The sequence below is a fragment of the Ctenopharyngodon idella genome, chromosome 12 (genome assembly GCF_019924925.1).
Source record: "Ctenopharyngodon idella isolate HZGC_01 chromosome 12, HZGC01, whole genome shotgun sequence".
NCBI classification, from domain to species: Eukaryota; Metazoa; Chordata; class Actinopteri; order Cypriniformes; family Xenocyprididae; genus Ctenopharyngodon; species Ctenopharyngodon idella.
The window spans coordinates 3,266,099-3,284,601 of NC_067231.1; the positions used below are offsets into that span (position 1 = coordinate 3,266,099).

Consider the following 18,503-nt stretch of genomic DNA (forward strand, 5'->3'; position numbering starts at 1 on the left):
TTCCCATTTCTATGAAGCCCCTCCTTCTGAAAAGCACAATGTGCTCTGATTGGTTGGTTGGACCAGTGTGTTGTGATTGGTCAGCTGCTTTGAGCATGTTTGGGAAACGTCCCGCCCCTTACCATAACCGCGAGTTTCAACACACTACTAACTAACTAACTAACTCAACCAGGCCCCGCCTCTTTATTCTGCATATGCCTTGGGCGGGAATTATTTAAATGAGGAATACTGTGACATGTTCGTTCCTGGAGGAAAACTCAAGACTACAATAGAGGCGTTTCAGGGAGTTCAGAAACACTGATATAGAGAATGACTCCCGCTTTGCAGACCTTTTTCATGCTCAGAAAGCAACATTACACACTAAAGAAAGATAAACAAGTAAAAAAGCATAATAGGTCCTGCATGGGCAACAAAAAAACTTAAGTGTAGGATTTAAGTGTCATAAATTCTTATGACGTACATCCTCCCTCAATAAGCATGATTTACTGCAAATTCTGACAGATAACAACCTGTAATTAGTGTTTAAAAAACCATTATAACAGATAAGAACCTTTAAGACAGTTGCAACCGCCATTTCACCATTTACATAAAGCATCCTGCATAACATAATCATATTTTTCCCTTGTCACATAATTAGATCCCATTCTAAACATAGGTTTTCAGAAAAACTTTAGCAACTATAATACAAACAAGCAATTACTTGGCAACAAGGCCATTTCTGTCCTCTGGTGGGTATGAAAGGCTTGATTTAGCTGGCCTGGGCCTCTCAGCCGTGTGGAAAACTCCTCAGAAACACTAGCTCAAGCACATGAATCCTACATTCAATGAGTTCTGGGAAAAGTAGTGTGTGTTTATGTCTCGAGTGACCACTCTGCAGAGATGAAAACATACGGGAGAGGGACAGAGGAAGGACGAGATCTACATTTAACTCTGTATTTAAAAATGTTTCTCATTAGATTCCTTAAGAAAAAAATAACAATAAGCACAAATGAGACACTCTGGTGAATGAGTGTCCAAGAATTAGATGAGAAAAAAATCATTTATCATAATCTATCATTTACAGTACTGTGTCAAGTTCCTAGAAATATTCTCTTTGTATTCATATTGGTTCCATTTGGTTTGTAACATTTTTACAATTTAAAAGAAAATATTAAACTTAATGCCTCTAAAAAATGTATCTATTTGGGCGGTGGGGGAATAGTACAACATGCAATTTTACAACCTGAACTGACCTTGCCTTGTCATAAAAAGGACAAACTAGTTGATATTTTAAGAGACTTATTGACCTTGGCACACAGTCATGAGGACCGACAGAGGTCATCTCTATGATATAATTTCCTGTTATATTTTTTTTGTCCATGTTCCTGCATGTAGGTTGCACAACGACTTTAATTTGGCAGCCTTTTTTTTTTTTTTTCAAATATTTGTTATATTTTAACAAAACAGTTTAATAGCTTAGGGATAACAATAAAAGATTATGCCAAACTACTTAAGGTTTTCTGTTCAATGTTCTTTTAATGAGTCTTTCTTCTTCATGATATCAGGACAGTTGTTTCACCCTGACATATTTGAATTTTTACTCCCCCAAATATATCAAAATATTATGATTTAAATATTAACAACATGCTCATCATAGAAGAAGTGTATTTAGGTCATTGTATGTCTGAAAACTAAAACCATAAAAAACATTGCTACTTGAAATAAAAGAAATGTTAACTGAAATTAACAACGTCTATGACATAATTTATTTTATTTCAGCTAGCTGCTAAGGAAACATTTCTCATTTTTCATTTAGTTTAACTTGATGTGTTAAAATAATTAATACTGAAATAAAAATTACGGTCACACTTTAGATTAGGGTTCAATACTCAGTATTAACTAACTATTAACTACAACTATTAACTTTGCCTCAATTACAGTTTATTAATAGTTAATAGGTATTGGGTAGGATTATGGGATGTAGAATGTGGTCATGCAGAATAAGGCATTAATATGTGCTTTATAAGTACTAATAAACAGCCAATATCCTAGTAATGTGCATGCTAATAAGCAACTAGTTAAAAGTGAGAATTGGACCCTAAACTAAAGTGTTGCCAAAATTACTAAAAACTACAGACATATTTTAAAAAAACTACTAAAAATGACAAAAACACACAACATCTAAAGCTTTAACTAAAAAGAAAATAGAAAATATAAAAATAAGAATTAATAATAATATCTCAATGATACAAAATTATTGAAAACATTTGAGCATAATTTGTGACAATGCTGATATCTCATCTGAAACTCTAGAGTTTCTTCCCTGTGGGAGGATTTTTTTTAAAAATGTGAGCAACTTTACCCTCTTGGGAAAATGAATTAATAATTCGTGTTCAAGCATGTTTCTCTCCCTACCCAACATAACTACAGTTTCCCTAAACTAGGCCCAAGGCTTTGTGACACCAAATGATTGACAAGCATTGTTGGTTTTACGCACACATTGAGTCCCTCAGCGCACTCACTCACGCTATATGTCAGTCCACCTGAAGTACAGTACTATCCCCTAACAACCACTGCAAAAACACAGTCAAACATAGATACATATACATGGCACTAATCTTATTAGCGACCCCAAACATCAGTTCTGCATTTTCAGTCAACATAGGATTGCCTTTCAGACTCGAGTATGCATACAATCAACAGTGAGCTTCTGTCCCCATAACCTGCCTCATATCAACCGAGACCTTCTCATACACACAGGCATGTTTTTAGCACAGTTAATGTCATTATCTCCTCAAATACACTCTGTAGGACTATATCTGTGCTTGAAAAACAAACTAACAGAGGTGCAGGGGTGTCGGGTGGGTCTCACTGTCACCAGCAGAGCCTATACGAAGTGCATGGACACACATTTAGGTAACCAGAAACTTTTTCCAGGATGTAAATATCATAAAGATGCATTTGACTTTCCAGTGCCTTCTAAAAGCAGAGTCGCTTTCCCTCCAAATCAGTCTCTCTCTCTCTCGACCCTGAGTAAGCAACACTAAAACAGGAGTTTTCCATAAAAATATTGCATTTGACAAGCTGTAAGTTTAACCACTGGTACACAAACAAGTTATTATTGAGTACTTTACATTTTAGACACAATATTGCCAATTACCAATTGCTCAGCTAATGAAAATGGATCTGAGCGAAGTCAAAGAAAAATCAATCATGGCATGCCTTGTGAAAAAGAAGTGCACTTAATTGTTTTGAATGTGCACTTTACCTCAAACCTTAAAAGTATCTTTTTTTAAAAACTACTTGCAGATAATATTACCTAAATGAAAGGAAGATAACACTTTCATGACTATGCATTTTAACACACTCAAGTACATTTTTAAAAGGTCCACTTTGTAATAATGTCAATATAAAAGTTGTACCATAAAGAACATTTTAAATCATCATGTTTTAATAATCGTTTGTCATCCTTTAAAGAAGTACACTTATTCTGACTAACATACTAAAGCACATGTAAAGTACTTGATTATAATTTTAACTGTAATGTGTTATGCAATATTATATTAAAGTTTATATATTTTAAATGTACTAAATTATTACAAATGTCTAATTACAAAGTTTCATTAAAAATGACATTAAAGTATATTTTAGTTTACCATAAATGCTTGTCATTACATGCAGCAGTACACTTTAACCAAATTTCAAAGACAATAAAAGTATTTGTAAAATTACATATAACGATGTACTTAAGTCCTACTTAAGTGGGTCAAAAATGCACCTCTTAAAAGGTTAGTTCACCCAAAAAATGAGAATACTTTTTGTGCGCAAAAACAAAACAAAAATAACAACTTTATTCAATAATATCTTCTCTTCTGTGTCGTTCTCTTACGCTGTTTACGTTCAGTGCTTCCAGGTTCTATAAAGTTGTTATTTTTGTTTTGTTTTTGCACACAAAAAGTATTCCCGTCACTTCATAACATTAAGGTTGAACCACTGTAGTAACATGGACTATTTTAACGATGTCTTTAGTACCTTTCTGGACCTTGACAGTGGTAGTTAAATTGCTGTCTAGGAGTCAGAGAGCTCTCGGATTTCATCAAAAATATCTTAATTTGTGTTCCGAAGATGAACAAAGGTCTTACCAGTGTGGAACGACATGAGGGTGAGTAATTCATGACAGAAATTTCATTTTTGGGTGAACTAACCCTTTAAGTTCAAATTTACAGTATTTGTAAAATAGTATGTGAAAAGTACCCAGATGACTTACTATACAGCGAGATTCTGAAGTGCGCATCCAATGGACATGTTATTTGTGAACGGCAGTGAATCAACACAACTGCGTCTGGTAGGTCACATAACAATAACAACATGAAAATTGGAGAGAAAGCAATTTCAGACGTAGCCACTTCTTTTGTTACTGAATTATTTTGAATGAATTGATTGAGTGAATGATTCAATGACTCATTCATAAAGACAATCACTTTTAAATCACCACCATAATGTTTGTAAAACAGGAATTTATTTCATTAATTAGTGATTTAACCAAGAGGTATGGTTGTACTAAATGGTTAAAATTAACATCCTGGGACCGACACTGTTAAAACATGTTAGAACAGCATGACTGATACATGGTGGGCTTAAACAGGAGCAATCCTGGAGGATTATACTGACCTAAAGAAACACAGCAGCTTGAGTTGAGGACAGCCAGAGGCACAGGGAGGTAGTGATTACAAAATGACACATAACAACCTCTACAGGCTTATCATGATTGAAAGAAGGAACCTAAGGGCTTTTCAGCCATATGGTAGTGCTTTTGTGTGGGACAAAAACGAGAGGAGTATATGCGGGACAGCTATTGTGAAAAAAGTTTTGCTGTGTGTTTTTTGTATTGGCACATTGAAAGCATTATTGTTGTGTGGTACTGTGAAGATTCAAAGGACAGAACCTGTAAGAATTTTAATTGCCACAGATTGACCAAACTGCATGTAACATACCCTAGTATTTTGCATTTCACTTAATATGCAGTTTATATACTAAATGCAATATTAGAATTAGAATAAAAATTCGGGGGTGGGATTAACAAAAATCTCATTAAGAAAAAAAGTTCTTGGAAAAATCTCAGGCCTAGTCCACACGTACACAGGTATTTTTATAAACGGAGTTTTTCCACATGAAAACGCAAAAACAGGCTATGAAGCGCTGTCAAGAGCATGCCAAAACAACAGGTAGCGACATAACCCTAACCGTAAAGCCATATTGGCCAATCAGAAGCCTGGAAAAAAGGTTATTACTGGTTCCGGTTCCGAGGTCACAAGCCAAAATCTCCGGTTTCACCGTCTACACGACAACACTGCAACCGGAGTTTCTAAAAAAATCTTCACCCTGGCAGGAGTTTTCAAAAAAAGTTCGGTTTCAGTGACCGGATACTGCGTTTGCATGTAGACGAAATGCCAAAGCTGCGGTTTTGAAAATACCTGTGTTCAGATATTTTCTTAAGAACATTTTTATTTTTTTTCTTATGAATGAAATGACAAGTGTTGCATTGATATGTATTACATGCAGGTAGTGCTATATTGTAATGCTTAATTACAACAATTAATTTAATACAACCCAATAAATACATTAAACATTACTTTTGTGGATTTAAGACAAGTTGGAGCTTATTCTAACTTTTAGAAGTTATTTACAATGATTTTTAAGAACATTTTTCTCAAGAGTTTTGTTTTAAGAACCATGGAAAGAAAAAAGATAAGAACATTCTTAAGAAGTATTTTTTGGAATTCAAAATATTTTTTGTAGAATAAGAAGATAAGAAGAATTTAATTCTTGAGAATGTTTTATGAATCCAGTCCCTTGTTATCATATGCAAATGCATTTGGCGTTCATGCAAATCGTCTACATGAAATCTAATGTTTTTTATTTTCATATTTTTTGCTATTTTTTTTTCCATTTTAGTTTGATTATATAAACAGTTACTATCATTTTAAAAAATCTTAGTTTATAGTTCTTAAATCCTGTGTGCTTGTATTTCTGTTTGTTATTGAAAGATATGTTGATGTAAGTTTTTGGATAGCATTTTATTATAAATTGCCTCACTGTGTTATTATATCCCTGAATGTTCAGAGGAACAAATGCACAGAAACACATGTGCGTTCAATCAGAGCCCACCGCTGGGGGTTGAGAGCAGTACGGGCCAGCAGTTTCACAGCGCTGGTTAACTCCAAACTGCCCAGACCAGAATGCATCAGTTGCCTGCCTCTGCTGAACTCGTGCCAAACCACATCCATTAATTCCAAAGACCTCTACGCCAGTCACAAATCCAGTGTAACATTAGAAGAAAAGTTAGAGAATGTACTCTAGGAAATTACAGTCATTTTTCAAATGTCAAATCGCAAAAACTTTTAGAAATGCAGTAAATCCTCATGTTATTAGTGACGCTTGCAAAGTAAAGCCTCACTGGGGGAAGGACGGCAATCAGACGATTTGAAAATGGTGATAACTGATTGATTGATCGAGTCCATGACAGTCATGTGAACCAGGCCTTAAAGGGATAGTTCACCCAAAAATGAAAATTCGGTCAGCATTTACTCACGCTCAAGTTGTTCCAAACCTGCATGAGTTTCTTTCTTCTGCTGAACACAAAAGAAGATATTTTGAAGAATGTCGGTAACCAAACAGTTGATGGAGCTACTACTGAATTTATTACCTAACTCACAGCCACAAGCTGATAATAAGCACATGAGGTGAACATCATTCATGTCTCTGGCCTCCACCAGCGAATGAAATAAACAGATCAGACTTATAACCATCAACACATGCATATTGCATCAGGTTTGTAAATGACACCGAGCACATTGTAGACAATGAATGTCTCTTTGTTGAGTCCTTTGACATACAGTACAAACCTCAAGTTATGTAAAATCATATTCTGCCTGAATTGAATTACATAAGTAGAGCCATTAGAAAATTTAGAAACTCTCAGTATGAAAGTTTAGTAATATTAAAACCTGAAGGGTACTTGACTTTTTGTTAAAACTTTACAACTTTGGTCCAAAGAGTACTGAAACATCAACAAACATTCATTTGTTCCAGCAAAAAATAGCACTGGAAGAAGAAGATGATGTAGGTCTGCAAAGAGATCATAGTGAAAATGAATAAAAACGCTCCAGGGGTTCCAAGCTCCAATTTTCTGTTGATTTATAGTGTTCCAACACTAAGGCAGTGTGTCCACCATAGTGTTTTTAGTGCTTCAGCAGTGCAGCATTTTTTTCAGTTGAGAAGCTTTGCTTGCTATGATACATGATACAGAATATCCGCAGAAATGTTACTATTATCTCATTTCACAGATAGTTTGTTTCTGTATAGTTTCTATATAAAAATGTCAATACAATGTAAAGTATTTGCTCTGGCTCTTGTTTTAAATAATTTTGAGCCGTTATTATGCTTGTTGTTGTCATCTCTTGACATTGTACAAGCAGAATGTGGCGGTTGGTCGGTGTTGTATTTGTCCCGCCCCTCCTCCACTGTGATTGGATGGCTGGGTACAAAGTGACAGTGATGAGCGCTGCATTTTACCCAAAGTTGAACATTCTTCAACTCTCGGCGACTGGTAAAAAAAATAGGCGCTCAGCGCATCGTTACGCTCCTGGCATTTTAAAAACGTGGTGCACCCATTGAAAACAAAATTTGGAAAAATACGCTAGACGCGAGGAAAAATGCATTGATGGACACACAGCCTAAATCTGTATGAAATACATGCCACAAAATTAAATCCTCAAACGTCATGCTTCATTTTCCTGACATTTCAAGCTGGATGGAACATTATGAATTTGTTGAAAGGTTTTTAGTCTAAAATACTGTTACGTAAATATTAAAGAAGTAATAATGCTTGTTGCTATTCCTTTTTGGGAAATATTTTTCACCCTGTCCTCAAGCTGCCATGAGTTTAGTTGTAATATGCTCTGACATGTTGCAGGACATCTGTTACATTAGTGTGGAACATAGTATATAATAATAGAACATTCATATCTGAACACCATGCTTAAAAACGTGCAATGCAGCAAAATCAAAATTATAGTAATTCAGACATTATATCTATACAATAGCAATATATCTTTGCTAATTTAACAATATCTTTAAACAATAAATGTTAAAAATAAATGGAAATAAATGTGATGTCATTTCCATCATGAAGTGCATAAATTTTTGGTCAAGATCTTGAATTGACAATGCAAGAGGTGAGCACTCTGTAAAGTCTCCTCCAGCACATCCCAAAGACTTTCAATGAATTTAAGGTCTGGACTCAGAGGTGCCAATTCATGTGTGAAAATGATTCTTCATGCTCCCTCTCAAACATTCTTTAACCATTTGAGCTTGATGAATCTTGACATTGTCAGCCATGATGTGTCTTCCCACATGGTTGATTAAGAAATGAAAAGCTACACACTCTATCATTTAGGGTAAGAAGAACTGGTGCCAAACATATAACATGCTAGAAAAACAATAATCACTGCAATAATGATCCAATCATAGACTTTCAAGCATTTGCCTATTTAAATCCAAACAGCAACTTTTTTTGGCCGGGGCATATATATATTTGCATGCCATCATTTACTAAATTCAACACATACTGCACCGCTTGCATGTTCATTCATCAAATATCGCGTCTGGGTCTGCTGATGGCATGATGCCTTTGTTGTAGTTTCAGCTCTGCACAACTGGTAGGTCCCACATTGCTCACGCTTTTGGGACTTGCACTCTTGACCCTACCGTGAAACTTATATTGGGGTCTGGTCATGGGGGTCTGCAGAAGTGTGCTTGATTAAATCCAGGCTGAAAATGTTTGGGCCCAGTTCCACATGGGTGTTACATAACCAGTGCTGATGTTAAAGAGCTCCACATGGGTAAGGAGCACCTGTCAGCACCTTTATTAAGATGAACACGAGCTGTGCAGGAGTATGCCACCGTCTCTGTCCAGCATACATGCACTATAAAGACCCTGAGATTTCGAAGACAAACTGGTGTGACGTCATTTCGAACAAAATTAGGCCAAAATGAAGTTTGTTTGGAGTTTGTTTTTAGGAGTTTGAAACAGTTTCCGGAAAAGTTTGCTCTGCGGTGCGTTTCCCAAAGCGATCTAAGGTCGCAAGTTCCGTCGTTACCAATAGAGTTCAATGGGACTTACGACCATAGTTCACCAATGATGCTTTCGGGAAATGCACCCCTGGCTGGTAAACACCTTCGTACTACCATTGGTTCATGGTGATGACGTAATAGGTAGGTGTGGCTTTGCAGCTCCGACTTAATTGACATGAGATCTTTTACCGGTTAATTTTTTCTGTTCAGTCCGTCAAGGTCAGACACGAGTACCAAAACTCCCGTTAAAATCAACGAGCCTCTTATTTACATTATAGTGTTTGCACTGTTAGTTATGATGAAAGCATTTGTTATTGTGCAGAAATCGAGATCACTGCATTCATGCACTCAACATGTCTGTGATCAGCTACATGCTCATCACTGCAACCTTTCATGCCACAATCTAGATATGATGCTATAATCAACACTTTTTATGATTAATAAACTGTAAGTCTCACAGCAGGCACGCCCCTTAAAACAGAGCGTTCAAATCAGTGCTAAAATCAGGGTAGGAAAAATGCCTTTTATTTCTAAACTTTGACAATTTTTCTAAACTTTGACAACTTTGATTTTTGATGTAAAAAAAAAATCATACTAACATTATAAGTGCACCACAGGAAACATTATAAAATAATAAAATAATGCAGTTCATTAACCCCTTAAAAAAAATCAATAAAAGAGACAGAAGAGGAAGCTTTTTCCATTAGGATATATAGGAAATAATATTTTTTTCCTATTGATTTTGTAGTGGAATGTGATCAAGACATGTTTTCATAAAACTGACCCTCATAGCTATCATAGAGTTTATCTATCCTTCAGCTGGGATACGTTTCAGTGTATTTGCTGACTGTGGTGCTGTACAGTATTCATCAAGTGGATCTAGGCTGCACAAAATGTTCCTCCATATCTGTGTGTGTGTGGGAACACAAGAGGCTTTAAATGAAGGTTAGTTTGACAAGACTTATCTACAGAGCACAACAGTGACCACCCACTTTATTGACCTTGGTTCCGGAAATATTTTATATATAGGAATTTAAAAACATTTTTCAACAAAGACTTCCAAAGCATGAACCAAACCAACTAGCTGTGAGATGAAACATAACACTACAAACTTTGATTCAAGGAAAATAACAAAGGTACAAGACTGAGTCTTTCGTGAGTGAATCAACTACACTTTCCATGCAGCACTGTGAATGACTCAATTGAAATATTATTGCAATTTAAAAGAAATGAGCATAATTGAATACTTTTTTGATTATTGCAACTTAAAATCAGCATATTAGAATGATTTCTGAAGGATCATGTGACACTGAAAACTGGAGTAATGATGCTGAAAATTCAGCTTTGATCACAGGAATTTTAAAATAGATTAAAATAAAAAACAGTTACTTTAAAATTGTTTACAAAATATTACTGTTTTTACTGTATTCAATCAAATAAATGTAGCCTTGGTGAGCATAAGAGCCTTCTTTCAAAAACATCAAAACAAATCTTAATTATTCAAAACTTTTAAGTGTATTTTAAGTATCTAAAATATTGAGCACTATCACCAATATTAAATGTGGTCATAAGAACAACAGTTATTCAGTTCCACAACTCATGTCAGCACTTATTATGACTGTACCTTGTTCTGGAAACACAGTCAAATGACTGGCATTGTGCACTAATACAAGAGCTGATAGTGTTACTATTTATAAAAGCAGCGGCAGGGACACATACTGTGAGAGAAACTGATAGTGACCGACACAGAAAGAGGGAGGTGAGGCTGAACAGACTGAGAGGAAGATGACTGTGGGAAGAGTCCAAAATATAGGTTAACACAATATGGATATAAGCCTTCATGTCACTGTAAGTGATGGTTGTCCAGTGAGATATTTCAGTCTTTCCCAAAAATACAAACTGAGAAGAAGCAGTTTCACAATCGATTATAGGAAGACTTGACATTCAGACGAATTATGAAGGAAAAAAGAAATCCAGAATCGGAAAATGCAACAAAGTCACATTCATAATCAAGTCAATGAAGCATAAAGCACAAACCCGCCTCCCCTCATTCACTCGCTTCATTTGCTCCGGATGAACATTGTTTGTGTTACAGGGCTTGAATTTTGGCGTGGGATTGCTTGTATTGCTCATAATTTTACTCATTCCAGTAGATTTGGTGCTCACGCCCAAAAAGCGCGCACATTAAGCCGCCTCTCAGTATTAAATTGAGCTCTCTTTCACTGCGTATTGCGCTTAAACAGTCAAATACACACAAAATAATGTCAAAATGCCGGTCTTGGCGAGTATTCACGTAAACACAGTCAGTTATGTTTTAAGTGAATGTAAACAGTTGAGAAAAAAAACGCATGTGTAACAGCATAATGGATCCGTGCGTCAGGTCTTAAAGTGACAGCAGCCTAATAAACCTGCTTCCAAATTATGAGATAATATTAAAAATATCTGTATGGCAGTTTTCCCCATGGTATCAATGTCAAAACTGTAGTAAACAGTAGCTGGTGAGCAAAAAATGTTCATGTTAATGCTAATGTCAAGCCCTGGATATACAATGCCTGTCGCATGGGATCATTCTGTGATACTTTTGCATCTTTTTTAAAAAGCTTGATGCTGGTCACTATTCACTGCCATTATATGGACGAGAGCAAGCGAGACATTTTTAAAAAATTCTCCTTTTGTGGTCCATAAAAGAAAGTGGGGCATACAACATTAAAAAACACCAGGGTGAGCCATTTAAGGCTTCATTTTCATTTTAGGATGAACTATCCCTTTAATGTCCCCCAGCATGAAGGAGAAAGAGGCATCTGCTGTACAGGACGTACTGCTGGGCTTGATTACCTGCTGCAAAGTAACTTTCACTACAGGCTTGTTCTTGTACAGTACTGTCGTAAGAAAGCCTCCGCTTTAAGTGTTGGTGGTTAATTCAGGGCTTGGGAAAGGAGGTCAGGACTGCACATTTAGCCATCTCTTCAGAACATGCAGTTACTTCTATAAAACTTATGATGTACACAACCCTAGAGTTGACAGTTTGCATTAAATATAGCAGGTGGTTTAAAAAGGCCAGAGCAGCGAAAGGTAACAGACGTCATGAAGCACAGATTCATGCTTCTTGGTTCATGGGCTGAATTTTCACAGCTGGAGATTTTGTATATTATTATCTTTGACCTGTTCTTGTGAATGACCTCCTTATCATTACGGGACAATCTCTCTGAGTATCATTAAACTTAACAGTTATTAATAAAATTGCTGCAATCCCTCAAATGGGGTCAAAGAGTCTGGATGCAGGTAAGCAGTCTCAATCATTTTTATGGAAGACATTTTAATCAAATGGTAATTTGATAGTCATTCACAAACATTTCCATTTATTTAACTAAATATATCTCTAAATGTCAACCCTCTTTAACCCTTTACAGTTATAAACAATGTTTGGAAAATCATCTAAAAGTGGCAACCTGCAATACTTACCTAAAAGATTTATTTCTAGTTTTTATTGTAGCGTGACCCAATTAGTCAGATTAAATACTTATTGTGACTTAAATAAAACCAGTTCATTCAGATGTTACTAATTTACTGTGTAGTAGTTATGTACAGTCTGAGACTACCAGTGAAAATGCTTCGATTAAGACAAATCCACTAAGACATACTGCCACAATGAAGAAATTTCATCCCAATGGGGGATATAATAGAATAAGAACAGTTTCTTATTCATGCTATTTGCCTACATTATGTGGTCTGGAAAAACTGCTGCTTTCTGCCAATCTGTTTGGTCTATTTCCATTCAGATTTATTGATTTTCTGGGTATGGGTGTTTTCATTAGTCAGAATGACTCAATGTTTTCCTCAAGCTGAGAGAAGGACATAAAAGCACAATGAAGTGATAGTTAGATTGCTGGCAGTGTTCATTCGTAGGGAAACGGTTTGGAAACAGACTGGCCTCTTTGTTTGTTCTCTGTTTGAAGGTTATGCTCTGATACTCTTACTTTCTCCCTCCCTCGCGCACTCTCATTCTAACAGACATCTCCTGTTAAGGAAAAAATCGTTTAATTTTAGTTGACTGGAAACACAAAACGCACTCAATTAGAACACTTTCTCCATCCTCGCGCTTGTTCAGACCCCTTCAACACCGAGACCAATCGAGCTGGAAACAGTTAAGACTAAATGAGTCATTCTTATGGAAATGTGGGGTAACAAAGATTAGTTGTTTTATCAAAATACCTCACAGAGCAAATGACAACAGCAGGTTTTTGAATGTTGAAGTTGTTGGTCACCTACAGTATATAAGTTGTCTGACCTATCTATTGTACCTAAGATACAAAACGGTTACACTTTATTTCAATGGTCCACACTAGACATACTATAAGTAACTTGTGTACATGTCAATTAATAGTCATTCATTTACAACTGCATGTCAACTAACTCTCATTAGAGTATTAGTAGACTGTTAGGTTAGGGTTCGGGTTAGTAGAATAAGGGTGCGTTCACACTTGTAGTTTGCTTCGTTTGGTTTGTTTGATGCCTGTGATGGGCAAACTCACAACTATGAAAACCAATATGCATGAGGATTCTGTCCTTTTTAGGGTCTCCTCTCCCTGTTTTTGGTTCGTTTACATGTCTTTGGTCCATGTTGTGTTCACATATCATTCGAACCACACCAGAGTTCGTTTGGAAGCAGACCGAGACCCATCTTTTCAGCGGTCCCGGTCCGCTTGTTTGGTGCACACCAGGGTTCGGATGGCAGCGTTCACACATGTTCAAATGAACCGCACTAACAGAGCAATCGCACCAGGGTTCGTTTTAATTGAACCAAACATGACAAGTGTGAACATAACCTAAGTTGACGTACTTGTAAAGTTACTTATAGTCAGTAGAAAGTCTATCGAGGGACATTCAAAATAAAGTGTTAGCGGATATTAAGCAGACGGTCTACTAATACTCTAATGAGAGTTAGTTGACATGTAGTTGCAAAGCTACTTAGTAGAATGTCTAAAGTGGACTATCAAAATAAAGTGTTACCCAAAACTTCCAACATTTCCAACACGGATTCTAACAAAGAATAAAGATACTAACATACTGCAAGATATTTGTCATCATTTTTGGGCTGACGTCAAAGACTCATATCAGCGACCTCTAGGTCTAGAGTCATGTATATTCAGCAAATCTTGGATGCATCAATAAGGGTTTACAGTTAGTGTAATATGCAAGTTGCATAGATGTAGGTTAAATGTTGTTGTTGTTGTTGTTCCCTTGTAAAAAAAGATCACTTAGTGCACTTCAAATCTGAAAGGTATATTCTAATCATTTTTGTCATGCTTTAATGAAGTACACTTATTTTGTTGACTAACATACTAAAGCACTGAAAGCATGTAAAGTACTTGATTATAATTTGTAGTGCGTTATTCGATATTACATTTGAAGTGAATATATTTTAAATGTACTAAATTGCAACTTCATCATTACAAATATATTTAAATAGAAGACATACAAGTTTCAATATGAATTACATTGAAGTATATTTTAGTTCATCATAAATGCTTGTCATTACATTCAACAGTACACTATATACACTATATTTCTATATATTTCTATTTCTTTGAAATGGTTATAGGTTTAAAAGAGATGGCTTTTCTGAATAAGAAAATTCTGTCATCATTAACATACCCTTATAACCTTATTTAACACCCTTATAGGTAATTTAAATTATTACTCATTAGAATCCTGTTGTACATTTTCAAACTTTTAAAACAACTTTATGTACTATAAGTGTTACATATAGTATAGTCTTTCTTGTTGCATAATTGCACTGCATCATCAGCAAGCAAATGCTCCGCACACACATATTTGCGGCTTTTTCACTAGAAACAGATGTAATCTTCCTATATCAGTTGGCACAGAACGTACAGTCATACATGAACATAGTGTACAGCAGTGCTACGTGAGGGTGCACATCACTGCAGACCCCCACCTCTTTTTTGCACAAAAAAGGAATATATTTGTCCAGCAGGCAGATGCTGATAAGATACAGGCAGCCATTTTAAAAAGACCCCTTTTCTTGGACTGCTGAAACAAACTCAAGCTGAAAAAGTCAGATAAACAGCAGCCACTTGTCAGTACATAGTGCTTGATGTGCTCACATGGATGTCAAGATCAACATGTTAACTACAAGAAAGGGCATGTAATAATGCACCCTGAAATAAAAGGAAAGGGCATTTTGACACAAAAATCATACTTTGATCATCAATCAATCAAGGCCATTGTTAACCACTTATATGATGAATCTAGTAAAAATACTATTATATATTATTTCAGTAGTTAATTCTTTATATTGCATGTTAGCATTTGATGCACTGTGTGATGTAATATATATAATATATTCAGGTCGATTGCTACACGTTTTCCCAGTCATCTCAAGTGTTCCAATCAACCTGAATTCACCCTATATATGTTCCCCTTATTTTCATGTTGTTTTACTTTTGAAATATGAATAATTAACTATGAAATAAGTCATTCCAAATACAGAGGTCTCTCATAGCTTTGGGTCACCACTACTTTTAGGGCCCTATTTTAACGATCTAAGCACATGGTCTAAAGCGCACGGCACAAGTGCTCTTAAGGCGTGTCCTAATCCACTTTTGCTAGTTTAAGGACGGGAAAAATGGTCGGCGCGCCCGGCGCATGGTCTGTATGCGTAACGAGCAGAGTGTACGTGCGTTTTGCTCACGCATATAGGCGCATCTTACTAACGCACTCATTCATTAACAAAACAAATAGGGGTTTCAGTTGGTCAATGGCGCAGTCTATTTCAGTTGCCTCAAAATAGTTATGGGCCAACAATGCGCCTTAACACACCTCGTTTTCAGACCAGCACGCCCATGGGCAAACAGATTAAACAACGTGGCACAGGACATGAAAATAACTGCATTGGGCTGGAACTAGCAAAAAACACTTGCGTCGTGCCTGGCGCCGCATTGCGCCGGGTGTATGATAGGGCCCTTAGTTTCAGGTCGGAATCAATGCATTTCTACTTTACATTACTAACCAGAACCAGACTCTCCTAGTAAGAGAAAATGCACCTCAATTTGCTTGTAATTCATAGTCATTGCAGTAGATTCACCAAGACACTATCAAAGAGGTTAAAATGTGTGTCAAAAACTGATTAAAGCATATCAGAGTATTTAAATTCAACTATGCAAACTCTTTATGAGCATGACTGCATGCATGCTGAGAAATTAATGATTATGAACGGGGTTCAATTACATACATTCTTTAACCCTAATAAAATGGTTGATCTGCAACCATTTTGTCTGTTTTAAAACAGTTTGAGTACCTGTATGCTGCATTAGATTCAAATAGCATTAAAGTAGTGATTTGGGTTTAGTAAAAGTTAAGCATTTGAGGCTTGTCCCTTGTGAAAAAGTACACTTTAGTGTACTTTTAAAAATAATTTATTTATTATTATGGAAATTATATACTTTAAAAGAATATACTTGAGTGTGAATGTAATGTTTTTGAACCTTTAATTGCATGTTATTTACAAATAAATTGAAGTAAATGGTTAAAGTGTACTGTCGAATGTACTGACAAGCATTTTTATGATCAACTAAAATATACTTTAATGTCATTTCTATTGAAACATTTAAATGTAATATCAAAAAAAAATTATTCTTTAAAATATATTATAATTACATGTGCTTTAGTCAACACATCAAATAAGTGTACTTCTTTAAAGCATGACAAAAGATTTTAAAGCAAATTGTTTAATTTGACATTATTACAAGTGCACTTTTTAAAAGTGTACTTCAGTGTGTTAAGAAACAATCATTAAAGTGTACTCTCTTTTATTCATTAATATTATATTACCTGCAAGTACAGTTTTTTTTTTTTTTTTAAATGTACTTTTAAGCATTGAAATACACATTCAAATGACATTCAATACAATTAAGCACACTTCTTTTTCATCTCTTTCGGCTATAGTTTCATTAAACATGCAAATGTAGTATGAAGCAACAGATTAGTAACTAACTCTCTCTTCAGTCTGAGAGCAAAGCAAAGGAAAATTCCACAGCAGAGTATCTGAGCATCAGCTGTAATCTATTCTCTGAACTACAGCACTGCGGTTTTACTAACACACACAATGTTTCATTGCATTACCCAGCAAAGCTTTAGACCCACAGGAAGTGAATGGCCAAGGTCCAAGTGCTGGGTAACTGTACACGGGACGGCTGACTGGAAATTTACAGAGGTCCAGACAGGAGAAAGAGATGCAAATGAGGGTAAATATTAGATTTGTCTCTCAGAAATGACAGCAGAAACAAGAAAACACCAAATAAATAAATAAAAATATTCTTTTTGCTTGGAATAAAATAACATGTTCTTCTCCTTCCCATTAGGCACTAATGGCAACGCCATTCATATCTTTTTCAGAAGTTCAACACTTAGCACTGAATACTCCAACGTGGATTGTGCTCTTGGCCATATTCCCTGTATAGTCTGTCCTATTTGGCAAAGCTCTGATAGGAAACTGTTGCCGGGTAACTATGTGTTGCTAAATCCACAACACTGTCATGCTGTTCCCATGTGATATGTTCATATCTGTTTATATTGTAATCATCATATTATGAGTGCCAATATATACAAAACGATATTACGTTGCTGCCTGCAAGTTATGCGACTCTTTCAAAGTGAAATGTCCAATAAGTGGCGCTAAAAGCACATTCAGGTTTATCCGAAGCAGTTTCATTCCGTACGTATTGTTGCAGTTCAGAAATGAAATGCAGCTGAGTGCCGCTAAAAGGTTAATTCTCTATTGCATTTGAAAATAATGTAGCACCCACACTAAACCTAACCAATAGTGTTAAAGGGGACCTTTGTAATATAAGTCTCTGGTGTCCTCAGAATGTGTCTGTGAAGTTTCAGTTCAAAATACCCCACAGATCATTTATTATAGCTTGTCAAATTTGCCCCTATTTGGGTGTGAGCAAAAACACACCGTTTTTGTGTGTGTCCCTTTAAATGCAAATGAGCTGCTGCTCTCGGCCCCCTTTCCAGAAGAGGGCGGAGCTTTAACAGCTCACGCTTCGGTTGCTCAACAACAACAAAGCTGGAGAATCTCACACAGCCAAAATGAGGATTGTCAGTAACGGTGTTCAGCCTTACATTGTTCAAACCGGAGTCGGAGTTACAACTTTTAGAATGAAACTGGACGTTTCTGAATGGTTAGAGGATAAATTTATGCAGTTGCTGTGGAGTTGATTCAACTCATCGACTAGCATGTCCCATCATGTTAATTTTTTGTGCAAATCTAGCGTTGAATTGACCCTTGTTTGTGAAGCAGTGCGGCGTTAAATGACAGCATGGTAACAACACTCCACTACAACAACTCTTCCTCTTCTCTA

At 36.0% G+C, this 18,503-nt stretch overlaps 1 protein-coding gene across 1 annotated transcript in view; it reads right to left on the bottom strand.

The window, feature by feature from the left end:
- Window positions 1-18,503, bottom strand: part of wnk4a (WNK lysine deficient protein kinase 4a) — a 62,973-nt gene that overhangs the window by 38,499 nt on the left and 5,971 nt on the right. The window lies entirely within an intron of this gene.